This window comes from Nuphar pumila, chromosome 12 (assembly GCF_984573655.1).
Source record: "Nuphar pumila chromosome 12, dmNupPumi1.hap1.1, whole genome shotgun sequence".
Classification (NCBI taxonomy): domain Eukaryota; kingdom Viridiplantae; phylum Streptophyta; class Magnoliopsida; order Nymphaeales; family Nymphaeaceae; genus Nuphar; species Nuphar pumila.
This window is the reverse complement of record NC_143260.1, coordinates 7,535,427-7,551,054: the sequence shown is the minus strand read 5'-3', so window position 1 is coordinate 7,551,054 and position 15,628 is coordinate 7,535,427. Positions and strand designations below refer to the sequence as shown.

The 15,628-nt window shown below is 38.2% G+C and overlaps 1 pseudogene; it reads left to right on the top strand.

Annotated features, from left to right (window-relative positions):
- The first annotated feature begins 4,147 nt into the window (after window positions 1-4,147).
- Window positions 4,148-14,824, top strand: LOC149819844 (hydroxyproline O-galactosyltransferase HPGT1-like; annotated as a pseudogene).
- Window positions 14,825-15,628: the final 804 nt, after the last annotated feature.

The window sequence follows — 15,628 nt, the reverse complement described above, 5'->3', positions numbered from 1 at the left end:
AGCTGTTATCCGTAAAATAGACGTAAGTTGAGCGGTTCAATGTAAAATTCTTTAAATACTGCCATGAAAAGGGAGAGAAGAAGGCAACCGATTTGGTGAAGCGTCGTTGCTTCAGAGAGAGAGAGAGATCGTCTTCGCTCTTCTCTCTTTTCACTATAACTCTGGTGTGTCTCTTCGTCTTTCTCTTCTGCATTCTCATCATTTGAATGCACATTATCATCAACATTATCATTCAAAGAATCTTCACAAGCGGCCAACTCTTCTTGCGGCAAAAGGTCAAATAGAAAAGTATAATCTACTTCATTGTTTTCCTTGGTTCTCTCACAACCATTTTCATTTTTCAAAAAGGTTATATCTTTATAAGTATATAGTTTGTTACTCTTAGAGTCAAAACATCTATATCCTTTTTGGTTTTCTCTATAACCCATGAATACACATTGAATAACTTTTGAAGACAATTTATCTCTTTTATGTAAGCGTACAAAAACACTTACAACAAAAAATTCGCAACCGCTTGAAATCATGTATTTTTTTCAAGTATTTTTTCATAAGGAGATTCATTTTTTTAAAGATGATAAGGTCATTCTATTTATCAAATACGTTGATGTTAGAGCGGCTTCGACCAAAAAACATTTTGCAATATATTTAGAAATAAGTAGTGTCCTAGTGGTTTTTAAAATATGCTTATGTTTTCTTTCGGCTAATCCATTTTTTTAAGGAGTTCTAGGACATTACTTTTGGTGACAAATTACATTTTGTTCTAAATAATTTTGAAACTCATTTAATAAGTATTCACCACCCGAATCAGATCTAAGAATATAAATGTTGCTTTGAAATTTATTTTTTACAATCATGTGAATTTTTTTAAAAAAAGAGAACACATCAAATTTGAAGTTAAGGAAGTAGATTTACATATCTAGTAAAATCATCGATAAAAGTAACATAATATGAAGATCATCATTTTGATATGATGAGAAAACGTCCCCAATCATCTGAATGCACTAATTCAAAAGGTCGAAAATGAATGAATTTCATCTTTCCAAAGATGCAATCTTTGCAAATTAAATCTTTTTTCATTACAAATTTTTTTTCCAAAAGGAAGAAGATACATCTTTGAGTATTGGGTGTCCAAGTCTTTTATGCCAAATTTCAATATCCTTATCTTGGATATAATTACAAAAATAATTTGGAGGAAGATTTAGATAATTCATGAAATAGAGATCTCTCCTCCTATGGCTTTGCCCAATCTGCTTCTCGGACTGAAGATTCTGCACAGAGCAACCCTTAGATGAAAAGGAGATTTAACATCCATGATCAAAAATTTGAGAAACAGAAAAAATATTTAAATTTAGTTGTGAAACAACCCTAACTTTTGGTACATAATTTTTTTGAAACGAATCTAAGGTTTAAATACTTTTAATTTGCATTGATGTTTCATCGACAGTGGAAACATAGGTAGTTTTTGAATTAGTGCATAAATCAGATAGACTATTTTCATGAGGTGTCATATGTAAGAAGACTCCCGAATCAAGGATCCAAGAAGGCATACCTAGAGGAGAAGATGAGGCTATCGCGACACCCGATGTAGATGGAGATTTGAGTAATTGTTGAAGTATCTTCGATAGTTGAGCAAGTGAAAAATAGTCTTTTCCCTCACTTGGTTTATCCTTCTTTGGTGTGGATTCTTGAATGAAAGTCACATTGTTCTTTGGAGAGTTATTCAACTTAGAGCAATTAGGTCTTATGTGCCCCAGTTCATGACAATGATGACAAATAGCCTTTTTGTAGTTACCATTATATTTATTTTGCTTTTCAAAGTGTGGAGGCTTGTAAGTTTTCATATGATTGTCGAGTTTAGAAATGGTAACACTTTATCTCCTCCCTTAATCATACAAAGACGAGTTTCTTCTTAGCATATTTCTTCAACGACATCTTCCAACGGAAGCAGTTTAGATCAATGGAGGAGAGATCTTACTTGTTAAATTCGGGCCTAAGCCTATTTAAAAATTGAAAAAAGTATTTTTTTCTATTTATTCTCTTCTTAGCTCAACATCCTCACTAACAATCCATTTGGGTTCAAGAAGGGATAACTCGTCCTATAGAGGACCAAGAGTACTAAAGTAGTCACGGACATTCATGTCCCTTTGTTTGATGATACATATTTTTTCTTGAAGAAAAAAATGCATTGCAAGGTCTTTTTGGGTATATATACCCTTCATAAAGAACCATACCTCGTTAACTTTCCGAAACTTAGCAATATTGACACATATTTTGAGCTCAACATTGTTTATGAACCATGATTTTTTTTTTCATGTTTGCTTTCCCAATCTCTACCTTGATTTGATGAGAGGCACGTTCTTAAGATCGCTATCTTTAGAACTTCAATCGCCCCACTCCGAAAATTCTGAAGATGCAAAAAAGGGTTTTGTTACGACTGAGTTCCCAGGATACAATTAGGCTTGAACCTCAAGAGAGTCACTGCTTCGCAAAAACAGATGACCTCTCCCACACATGAACTCTGCAAGCCAAACCGAGAAGAAAGAAAGGAGAAAACTGGAGAGTCAGAAATTCTGATGATTTTCAAAAGACAAAAATAGAAGATATTTATAGACTTTTAGAGAGGCCAAAAAGTTTTGCGATAAATGAGATTAATGGCCATAAATCTAACAGTTTGAAAATAGGACGAAAAGGTACCTGAATGGTCACCCACCTTTGACTGTCAATCAAAAGCCTTCAAAACCGTCCAATAGTCACAAAGCGTCATAAACTCAATATAAATGCTATTAAAACCTTTCAAACGGCCAAATATCTCAAAACCGAAAAATCCAAAACAGACATTTGCGCCTCATATGCACCTCGCACCGCTGCGAGCGTGCGAAGTGCGCCATCAAAATGCCACATTGCGCCTCAAGCGCCCTTGGGCACACACGCGCGTGCGCGCGAACGGCGCATTCGTTGCTGCACAATGCACAGCAACGTCCGCAAGCCACCCAAAGACATAAGGCTTACCAAAGTAAAGAATAGAGAACAAAGTCTGTATTTAAACCACTAGAAAAACTGATTTCTCTTAGATATGGGACTAAACCTTTTAAAACACTTTTGATGGAAAGAAATCACCAATTTTAAAATTTTCCTAACAATCCCCCACTAGTTTTAAAATATATTTGGCTTGCATAGAAACTTATGCATCAGTGAGAGTGTCTGCATGACTTGAACCCCCACTATTTGAAAGAAAACCTAAATTAACCAAGGTGCTAAGTGGACTTACCTTGAACTTAGCTCCTTATATTGTTAACGGAATTTTCAATCATACATAGGTTTCCAAAAGTTCAATTGTATGGATTTCATGTTGGCACATTTAGAGCCTTGTACTTTTCTGGATTCATGAGTGCTTTAGAGAATTGTCAATTCTCATAAGAAACAACTCACAGTTCTACACTCATATAGGTGAGTTTGTCTAGGTGTACTGTAACACACACCCTAGCCTTAAGACCTACAAACTCATTAAGAGCTATTAGCTCAACCCTCATATTAGTTACAGCTCATGAGCACACATCAGTAATGGGCTTACATAAATATGCTCAATATATGTCATTCACCAATTTGTTTCCCATTGAACCTATGCATGTGGGATCTCCAACGCTCTAGGTTGGGTATCCTTAGGTGATGACTTAATTGGCTTAATTCCTATTCCCCTCGATGTTTTATTGATGACATCTCTCGAAAGGCCTTTCGTAAATGGGTCTGCCAAATTTTGACATGACTTCACATATTTCAATGAAATAATATTGTCATCAATCATTTGTCTTATAAAACTGTGTCTTAGACTAATATGTCTAGACTTTCCATTGTATTTCATATTACCTGCTTTCCATATAGCTGATTGGCTATCACAAAACATTGAAATAGCAGGTATAGGCTTCTCTCTCAGTGGAATATCCACTAGCATATTCTTAAGTCATTCAGCTTCTCTACAAGCGGATGCCAAAGCAATAAACTCAGATTCCATTGTAGAATGAGTTATACAAGTTTGTTTCTTAGACCCCCATGCAATTGTTCCTCCACCAAGGGTAAAAACCCAACCACTCGTAGACTTGGAATCTTCAAAGTCGGTATGGATTACTGAACATGGTCATAATTTTTACTTAATGTAGGTGCAACATTGAGAAAGATGGAAGAGGATAGGAGCATTATCGTACGGTTTATTATAGGGAAAAGGTCTCTTATCTTTATCATAGAAATATCAGTCAAGGAGACAACACTGATCTAGCTATTTATGAAGAGAATGAACTCAACAATGACTTCATTATTCTAGTAAGTTCTTTTCTATTATTTTCAGTGATATCAAGCACCTGGTCACTTGTTGATATATGGCATGATCTTATCTCATGTAGAAATATAGGAGGCTGCTAGTCATTAAGATGTCCAGAGGTGTAGGAAATATGTACTAAAAGTTGAGCATTGAGAATAATTTTAAAGGTTGGATGACCTTTTTGTTCTGCCAAATTAGTTTTACAAATTTTCTTGGCCATTTCCATATGGCCCTTACTGATTGAAGTTTTGCTTTTAGTTATATTTTCTTTTCTGCTGGTTTTGGATGTGAGAAAAATTAGAGGGTGTGTAATTTTATACATCATGCAATTTTTTATTGTTTTGCCAATATCCTCTGTAACTAAACTGTTCATTTGAATGTCTTTGTAAGATATAAAGGTATATGAGCCTGTGATTTTTTGGGTTTTCAAGAGATTGATTCAGAATTTTCCATTTATGCAATCATCCGTCTGGAGATTTTTAGATATTTTAAAGGCAATCTAGAGGCCGTCTTTGTTATTTATACTTGTAAAGTTGCATCAATGGTAGGATGCATGCGCTGTGTTCCTGTGTTTGCCAAGTCTCAAGACTTCAGCTCATTTGAAGGTCTGATTCTGTTTGTGAATTTTTAGAAAGAAAATTAAGAAATTTGTCAAATGATTTGATATATTTTACCTTCTTCATGAAATTTTGTTGAAACTGAGCAATCAAAGGCTATAAAACTATAGTGTCAGGGTCGACTTGAAATCTAGGACCCAAGTTCCATTGGATATGAAAATACAAAATCTTTTTGTCAAATATGGATATTGTTGAGTTAAACGGTTTTACATTATGTGCACTTTTGGCATCCCAGATGGGATGTTTGTCTATCAAGAACAGTAAAATTTTCCAACTCACTGGTTTCAAAGATCAGAGTGGTTCTTAGGCCTGGACATTATTGGAGTGATCCCATTTGATGAAGGTACTGCTGCACTGGACAAGCCTATAGATTCCAGCTATGAGAATTAAGAGTTTAGATTAACCCCACGTTACCGTGTCCAATAAAAATCATTTCTGACCAAGTGAACCATTCTTAATGATGATGAATCCTTTCTGCAGTACTGGTGGATTTACTTTGATGCTGTTCTTGTTGATTGATACCTTCTGAACTCATCACAGTTTATCAGTTAATGCTGCTGTGAACATATTCTGCTTAATACCGTCTCTCTTTAAAGGTGACACCTGACGTGTCTTTGAACTTGTTAATAGACAGGTTCATTCCTTTTTTGCTTTGTGCCCACATGCAGTAATCACCAGGGATTGATTTATTGACCAGTAAATAGTGGCAGTTATAGATACAACATTATAATTCATTAGCTACATTTGATTCTCAATGAATTAAGTGTGTGCCATCATTTGTTCACTGTATTTAGCTTTTAAAGTCTAAAGAAGCAACCATTTATATTACTTTACAGGATGATCATGTTGAAGATTAGCTTCCCAAGAAAACAAAGTCATTCTTGTTGGACATTATGGTTAAGGGTCCAATCCACAGTGTGACCCGGTTTGACAGCCATTAGTGGGTCACATTAGTGGCCAAATAATGGGGTTAGTGGGTGGGAGTTACGTGAATGTAGAGAGACCACATTCACGTAACTGCCTTATTCCCCCATTATATAAAGGGTTAGGAGGCTGCGAAGATGATGAGTGTTCATAGCTATTATCCTGCCAAAACAATTCCACATTCTGATATCGTGGAAGGGTCCTGCTCACCGTCGACCTAAGGCCTGGGCTCATTGTGGGCGTCGACCGGCTGAGGAGAACGCCGAATTACCTACACGAACTATGGCGAATTCAGGTACGCTTCCTGTCTATGTTGATTTTACAGGGTTTCGCCAACATTGGGTTATGGGCCCACAACGCTTCCGCTGCGCATGGCCATGTAGCCCCTTTCGGCATTTTTCGCCCTGTTGTCTGAATTCTGCGACAGGATGTCACCATGGGGTGACATCCTGGCAAATGCAAACAGTTTGCTACAGAAAATGAAAATTTTATTTCAGGCAGATTGTCGTCGTGGGGCGACAGTCTTCACCGGCAACTGTCGCCGAAAAGGGCGACATCTATTTCCCGATTCAGGTGAACCTCATTAAAAAAAAATGATCGTTTTATACCTGTGGCCGTTGGGCTGCAGGGAGGTTTTTGCCATCGCCGGGATCATCGCCGAAGCCGTCACCTGAAAGTCGGCATATGCCGGAGGTGTTGCCGGGGTTGAACGTCGGATGGCCGGCGTCTGGGGTTTGACAAAACCCCCTTTTTTCTTTGCCCGGCGTTCCATCAGGCTGCAGTGGAGTTGTTGTTGCCTGGGCGTCTGCAGGCGATTCAGCCGGTGGCCGGTGCCGGCAATAGCACACCGTCGTAGGGCGACGTCGTTCGCCGATGGGAGGGCGACGTGGGTCGCCGACGGATTTTAGGGCATCCGAAAATGGCAACCGTCGTCTGGAACTATCGGAGCCAAGGGGGCTGTCGTCGGATCGGCGTCACCATGGGGTGACGCAGGTCGCCGACAACCGGCGTCGGTTGCCGTTACGGCGACGTGGGTCGCCGTGGAACCGAAAAGGGCGGAACCCCTTTTCGGTTTTCCCTGAATATGCAAACAGAAACCCATCGGGTTTCTGTTTAATTTTTATCAGGGGACCGGATCGGGTCCTGTGTGAAAAACCCGATATCAGACCCGATCCAAACCCATTTTGGGTGGATCGGGCCTGCGATTAATTTTTGGATCTGACCCGGACCCATATAGCATCGGGTCTGGGTCTGATCCGAAAAGAATTGGGTCTTATTTTGGGTCGGGTCCGATCCGGATCCATTTTGAAACGGGTCCGATCCGGACCCATTAAGAGTCAGGTCGAACCCGGGGTCCATTTAGGACCGTGTCTAACCCGATTCTTTTATGGATCGGGTCGTACCCGGGGTCCGGTTTGGACCGGGTCTAACCCGGTTCTGTTATGGACCGGGTTGTACCCAGGGTCCATTTAGGACCGGGTCTAACCCGGTTCTATTATGGACCGGGTCGAACCCGGGGTCCGTTTTGGACCGGGTCTGCTTCGGACCGGGTCTAACCCGGGTCTGTTTTGGACCGAGTCCGACTCGGTTCTGTTTCGGACCGGGTCTAACCCGGGTTCTGTTCGGGCCGGGTCTGACCCGTATCAAGTAAGGGTCGGGTCAAACCCGGATCCCTTTTAAACCGGGTCGGATCCATGAATGGAGGATCCGAACACTATTAAGACTGAATCGGATCAGGAACCTGATCTGACCCCTTCCGAAATCGGTACGGAGCCCTTTTTGACCGGTTCTTTCCAGTTTTTCACCGGTTTCGAGATGCTGAAACCCTGTTTTCATAAATATAAAGAGATACAGGGATTTTGGCATACGGTTATAGGGTTTTATGAACTTTTGTTCATATTAAGTATCGGTTTATAAGGTTTAGAATCGGTTCAGACCCTTAAATGACCGGTTCGGGGCGGTTTCAGACCGGTTCAGAGTGTTTTTAGACCGGTTACTACTTGAGGACCTTGGGTTTTACCTATATGAGCATGTTTTTGTTATCTTTCATGCTTTATAAAGTATTTATTTTGAATAATGCATGACTTATGCATGTTAATTCATGTATTTTGTGTTGGTTAAGTTGTGCATGATGTTTTTAAGCATGAATTGTAACTAAATTCATGACAATTAGTTTATGCATATTTGTTGAAGTATGAACTTATATTATGTCATGAATATGCATGCATTAAAATGTGTGCATGGGCGTGCTCCATAATACGAATAGGATTTTCGGTAAAAGATCTTGATTGATCGATTCTTGTAATCACCAAAGTGATCTGAGTCGTGTTAATTAAGGATTCTTTGAACCGTATTAAAATTCGTAATTATGATTGTGTGTGAATTTATGAAACATTGATTCTACCCAAAGGTAGATTGTTGTGTTCCAAATTTACACAGGGTGTGATAGTAGATATGTATTCCAGCCCATGAAGCATGTTCGTACCCAAAGGTACAGTGCCAAATTGCCTCTGGTTACATGATCTGCTAGTTTCACCGACTGATGTCAATTCCTTGAGAATTGAAGAGACGGAGCAACTATGAGCATTGTTGTTTTCACCAAAGTGGAACGATAATGGCTCAACTATGCATGTCTCAGAAAAGGTAAAAATAAAGGGTCTCTCTTTTACCTTTTCAACACGAGTCTCGTCTGAGCAATAATAGTAATGCCTTTCCATTTTTCGTTCATTGATTTATCAGGTTCCTTCCATATCGGCGGTTCAAGTAGTATCCCTATCTTAGACGGATCTAATTTTTCTGATTGGAAAGAAATCGTGTTATTCACTTTGGGCTATATGGATTTAGATTTGGCCCTTAGAATTGACGAACCTCCCGCTCTTATAGAGCAGAGCACATCTGATCAAAAGGCTGCCTCTGAGAAGTGGGAGCGCTCGAACAAACTTAGCCTGTTGCTTTTGCAATCTCGGGTGGCTAAGAATATTAGAGGCGTCATTCCTCATTGTAAGACAGTTAAGGAATTTCTGGGAGCCATTGAGGCTCAGTTCGTCACTTCTAATAAGGCAAAGGCCAATACGCTCATGTCCAAATTAGTGTCTATGAAAAATATTTTGTCACCTTTATAGACGATTACTCACGGTGTATGTATCTTTACTTATTATCTGAAAAATCTGAAGTCTTTCAAGTTTTTAAGGACTTCAAGAAAGAAGTAGAGAAACAAACCGGTGAAGTTATTAAGGTTGTCAGGTCAGATAGAGGTGGCGAATATTATGGTCGTTTCACTGAGATGGGACAAAAGGAAGGTCCATTAGCACGGTTTCTAAAAGAGGAAGGCATTGTGCCTCAGTATACTATGCCTGGTAGTGCTTATCATAATGGTGTAACTGAAAAGAGAAACCGTACGCTTAAAGAAATGGTTCGAGCGATGTTGAATCACTCAAACCTCCCTTTGACCTTGTGGGGTGAAGCTCTTAGGACAGCAGTGCATATTCTGAATAAGGTTCCTACGAAGGTTGTTCAAAAGACTCCTTACGAGTTATGGACAGGTAAAAAACCTTCTTTATTATATATGCACATATGGGGATGTCCAGCAGAAGCTAAATTGTATAACCCACATATAAAAGCTTTTGATTCTAGGACAACTAGTGGTTTCTTCATTGGTTATCCAGAAAGATCGAAAGGCTTTAGGTTTTATTGTCCATCTCATACACCACAGATAGTGGAAACAGATAAAGCAAGATTTCTTGAAAATGGTTCTGTTGGGATAGATGCGTCTCAAAATATTGATTTTGAGGAAATGCAGGATTCAGGTTTCACACCTGCTAAGAATAAAGACTTGATTTTCTCTATCATTGTTCCTTCGAGTAATGTAAGAGAGTCCAGTCAATGAATATCAATCCCAACTAGATCCAGTTGTTGATGAGAATATACAACAACAATAGGATACAGAGGCTCATTTTGAACCACCTGTAGCACCTGTATGAAGGTCCACCAGAATTAGGAAATCTGCTATCCATCCAGACTATGTGGTGTATTTACAAGAGTCAAATGATTTCATAGACATTGATGAAGATCCCTTCACATTTGCAGAAGTCATTGAAAGTGAAAGATCAACACATTGGATTGATGCCATGAAAGAAGACCTTGACTCTATGGCAAAGAACCAAGTGTCGGATCTTGTACCTCGACCTGATGGAGTTACACCTGTTGGTTGTAAACGGGTTTATAAAACCAAAACAGACTCTAAAGGTCATGTGAAGAGGTACAAGGCTAGGCTTGTTGCAAAAGGTTTCACACAGATAGAGGGCATTGATTATAATGAGACTTTTTCTCCTGTCTCAACTAAGGAATCATTGAGGATAATCATGGCCCTCGTAGCTCATTTAGATTTAGAGTTGTATTAGATGGATGTGAAAATTGCCTTCCTGAATGGGGATCTGGATGAGGAGGTATACATGCAATAACCTCCTGGTTTCAGTATAGATGACTAAAATAACTTAGTTTGCAAATTGAATAAGTCAATTTATGGACTTAAACAGGCCTCCCGCCAGTGGTATAAGAAGTTCAATCAGGTAATAATGAACTTTGGATTCACTGAAAACATTGTTGATCAGTGTATTTACATTAAGACTAGTGGGAGTAAGTTCATAATTTTGGTTTTATATATTGACGATATTCTTCTTGCAACTAATGATTTGAGTCTTTTACATGAAACAAAAGATTTTCTTTTCTCTTATTTCGATATGAAAGACATGGGTGAGGCCACTTATGTCCTTGGAATCGAGATCCGTCGTAACAGAACTAAGGGTGTCCTTGGCCTATCTCAGAAATCCTATATCCTTAAGGTTCTTAAAAGATATGGGATGGAGAATTGTTCTCCTAGTTCGGCACCTATAGTGAAAGAGGATAAATTTAGCTTAAAGGATTGTCCTCATGATGATATTGCGAAGGCTCAAATGGATGATATCCCATATGCTTCAGCAGTTGGGAGTTTACAGTACGCGCAGACTTGCACTCGACCTGATATAGCATTTGCTGTGAGAATGCTTGGTAGATATCAGTCAAATCCAGGCATTGTGCACTGGAAGGCAGCGAAGAAGGTTATGCGCTATTTACAAGGAACGAAAGACTATATGTTGATCTACAGGAAAGCTGACCACCTAGAGGTCGTTGGATACTCTGATGCAGACTTAGGAGGGTGTATTGACAGTAGAAAATCCACTACTTGATACATTTTTCTTCTAGCGGGTGGTGTTGTCTCATGGAGAAGTGGAAAGCAGTCTACCACTGTTGCTCATACCATGGAGGCAGAATTCATTGCTCTATACGAGACTTCGTCATAGGCCATTTGGATAAGAAACTTCATTATGGGTCTTGGTATAGTGGACTCTATTAAGAGACCACTAAAGATCTTTTGTGACAATGAAGCAGCCGTGTCCTTTTCAAATAACAACAAGAGCTCAACATCGTGTCGACACATAGAGTTAAAATATTTTGTTGTTAAAGAAAGGACTGAGAATCATCTGGTATGTATTGATACAATTGGGACGAAGGAAATGACTGCGGATCCCCTTACTAAAGGGCTAGCACCGGGATTGTATTCCCAACATGTAAAGGGGATGGGTCTTTTTTATTCCTTCTGATGTATGACAATACATTATGTGATCACATTTGTGTTTATGTTTTGATTCTCTAAGGTTTTGTGTTATTGTTGATTTTGCATAAAGAATCTCTCATATCAGTTAGAGAGAATAGTAGACTAACAATATTAAAGGACTAATAGAATAGGTGAGAGACCAACCTATTCATAAAGGTAATTTCTTTACATGCCTAAACACTGAAGGTGAATTGTAGCGTAGTACAAGGAAATATGACATTTCATAAAGAGTGTTCATATCCATGACTCATATGATTCATCCTTGTGATAAAGGGTGGCATGTGAACCCACATGAAGAATTAAATCGAGATAACAGTATACACATCAATTTAGTGCACTTTTGGTGTCAATGGGTCAAGTGGGAGAATGTTGGACATTATGGGTTAAGGGTCCAACCCACAGTGTGACCCGGTTTGACAACCATTAGTGGGTCACATTAGTGGCCAAATAATGAGGTTAGTGGGTGGGAGTTACGTGAATGTGGAGAGACCACATTCACGTAACTGCCTTATTCCCCCATTATATAAAGGGTTAGGAGGTTGTGAAGATGATGAGTGTTCATAGTTATTATCCTGCCAAAACAATTCCACATTCTGATATCGTGGAAGGGTCCTGCTCACCGTCGACCTAAGGCCTGGGCTCATTGTGGCCGTCGACCGACTGAGGAGAACGCCGAATTACCTACACGAACTATGGCGAATTCAGGTACGCTTCCTGTCCATGTTGATTTTACAGGGTTTCGCCAACAATTCTTTGTTCAAGCTGTAGATCGTTGGGATGCAGAGTTTTATGCCAAAGTCAATGATGATGTCTTTGTTAATCTAGGTTAGTGATGGGCACCTATCATCTGATAAAATTTCTTTTTGTATTTAAAACAGAATTTATTGTTTTCTTATTTATTTTGCATGCAGATGGTTTAGCCTCTATGCTTAGAACACATTGGCATGATCCTCGTGTTTATATTGAGTGCATCAAGTCGGGTGAAGTTTTCAGTGAACGGTCAGTTCAGTCATTATTTTAATATTTCATATGCAATCTCCTATGGATGACAACTTGAAAGTATTAACCTTGATATTTTCTTTCTAATTTTTGTATGTTTTCATTGTTTAACTTATATAGGCGCCATAAATGGTATGAACCAGACTGGTGGAAGTTTGGTGATGGGAAATCGTAAGTGTGTTTCCTTTTCTGCACTCCATTACATTGTTGCATTGAGGATTGTCTTGGTTCTAATTTATCAGAAGCATTCTTCTGGAGATATGGCAATGTTTTTTCTTTTTTTAATGTAAAACCTTCTTTTGCTTTTATGGTATTGGAGATGGTTTCTCTTCGGTGTCTGACCATTTGATGGCCTCTAAATGGAATATGGTGATTACTTATCCATATTCTGTTGCCTCAGCCCAATTGGACATTTCTTTGCAGGGGTTATGATGTTAATTGTTTGGTTTACATTTTGTTTTGTATATAAACACTTGGTTTCTTTTTCTATGTTTAAAACTCTTGTTTTCATCAGAATTCTGTACCTGCACATTGAAGTAGTAGTCAACCTGTTGAAATCTTTTTCACTGATGTTCAATCAATAAACCTAGAGCTAGCTACGTTAATATCTTTGCTTGATTGAATTGAAAAATAAATTGAGTACTGGTGAGTGCGAGTCATCTATATCAACAATCTCCCAGTCTTTGAGGAAGTCTATAGTCTTGCTTTGCATTGGATATCTAACTGATCCAAACCTGTTTAAGTTAGGTTTCGTGTGGTTTTCCATATCTGATTAGTTAAAAAGGTTGGATTTTGTTTCAGGCTTGTGCATTGAAAACCATAAATTCCCAAATCCTGCTGACATCTAGATTCTAGACCTGTTTATATAGAAAAGTGTATCCAATTAGGTCCAGATATGGTCAAGTCTTTTCTGATCTGTATCCAATTTTGACTCCAAATCCGATTAGGTCACATCCTTTTACAAGGATTGCATAATGTTTGCATCCAACCCAAACCATCTAGATACTTTGGAGGAAATCCCTATGAACATTGGACATAAAAATCTATCACATTGAAAGAAAAGAGTTAGCGGTTGATTTTTGGTCGGGGGTTGGGGGAGAAGGTAGCTTGTAATCCCACATGGCATGAACTATTAAAATGTACTGGCATTCTTTTTTTTTCATATGTTAGCTTGTTCCATTTATAAAATGTTTTTTTTATTGAAATAAGGCATTTATGTGCTGTTACATGACATGGCATATTTGTCATTGAATTGTAGGTTTATTAGGAAATATAAGACATGAAATCATGAATCATGAATCATGAATCATGGTACTTTAAATTGTAGATATTTATTATTTTAAATGCTTCCATCAATTGGATTACAATTATATGCCCATCACCTATGCCACTGCCTGTATCACAACGGCCATAATCATTTGTTTCATTTTTGTGATGATAATGATGCACATATATATATATATATATATATATATATATATATATATATATATACATAGTGTATAGCATTATGATAGTCATGATGATTATGTTGATGAAAAATTGAAAACTGATTATGTCCAACCTGTGCATGTGAAAGGATTGGACTACTGATCCTAGTGATTTTGCATATATTCAGTTATTGATTTTCCATGTGTATGAGCAATGAGTATATTATTTATGAATATCTTTATCCATTCTTGAGTAGTTCGAAAGACTGCCTATTTTTTGCTCTTCTACTACTAATATTAAAGTGCTCTATATCTCAGGATGTGAAAATTGATGTTTAATTGTGAACAGTTGATATGATGTATTGCGCTTCCATGTATTCAGTGTTATGTTTTTGTTTGAATGTGCAAGCTATAAAACTTTTGGCGTAAACTGTTTCTGCTGGTATATACTGTTTTTCTTTCTCAGCTTGCCCAAAAATCGTGTTTTACAGGTACTTCCGTCATGCCTCTGGACAAATGTTTGTCGTATCTCGAGCATTAGCACAGTTCGTTTCCATAAACAAGTTAGTTCTTGTCATTCCTTCTGTCTTGATCTTTTCTGCTACTTTTGTTAGATCCCATTTGATGATATAAGATCTATTTGGTTCAAATTTTAGTGGTTTCTAATATCACTTTGTAATGGCAGAGCCATTCTCCAAACATATGCCCATGATGATGTTAGTGTTGGGTCGTGGATGATTGGTCTGAATGTCAAACATGTTGATGAGAGCAAGTTTTATTGTTATTCATGGTCACCAGGTTTTGCTCTCTCTCTCATGTGTGTGTGTACATTATGGGCTGTAGTTTTGACTCTTGTGAATCACCAGGTGCTATATGTGCAGCAGTGTGATCTTTATAGAAAGCTAGAGTGAACCAATTTCTGACCATTTTTTACTTGGGAACATGAGCATTCCTCAAAATATGATGGGTGTGCGGCTGCTGCCAGACTGTAACAACTTTCAGCTTCTTTCAACCAGATCATCAGAGCCCATTTCTTCTAGCTGCAAGCTGTGAACGCAATCTTTGGAATAGTTATTATTAGTTCTCCAATGCATAATTTCAGGGATCAGACCGTGGCATTTTCAGCTAATGAGACAACATCCGTTCAATATCTGGTTTGCCCATATAATTTTGTTTATCATTCTTTTCCATAAGTTATTATGATCACTATTCTTTGCTTATGGGTTTCACCTATAAGCACAATCTCGAGAACACTTATTTTCTCCTGTTTTGTAATTCGGCGATTTACTGATCCTCTGTACATGTTATGCTAGTATAGTCGATTGCCGTTTCATCTTTCCAGCAAGAACTTTTGGTTTCCAGCAAGTAACATGCATCCTAAATATATTGGAAGTAGACGCAACAAAATTGTGACTGGATTTTAAGAGCTAGCACTGTGAGGTCTTTTCAAATGCAATTATAACATTGCTTCCTTATAAGAAAACCACAGAGATGATTCTTATTGAATTTACTTTTTGAAAACACAAAATATGTTGCAGCTAAGCCTGCAAGACTCTCTTGTTCTCTCAAATTCCTTTCGCTTGGATCAAACTGTAATATATCTATCTCTATTTGGTCCAACTTTGAAATTCCAGGGTCTTGATCAGGGCTGTTTCTATTACGATAATTAATTAGGTTTTTGTATCATCCAAAT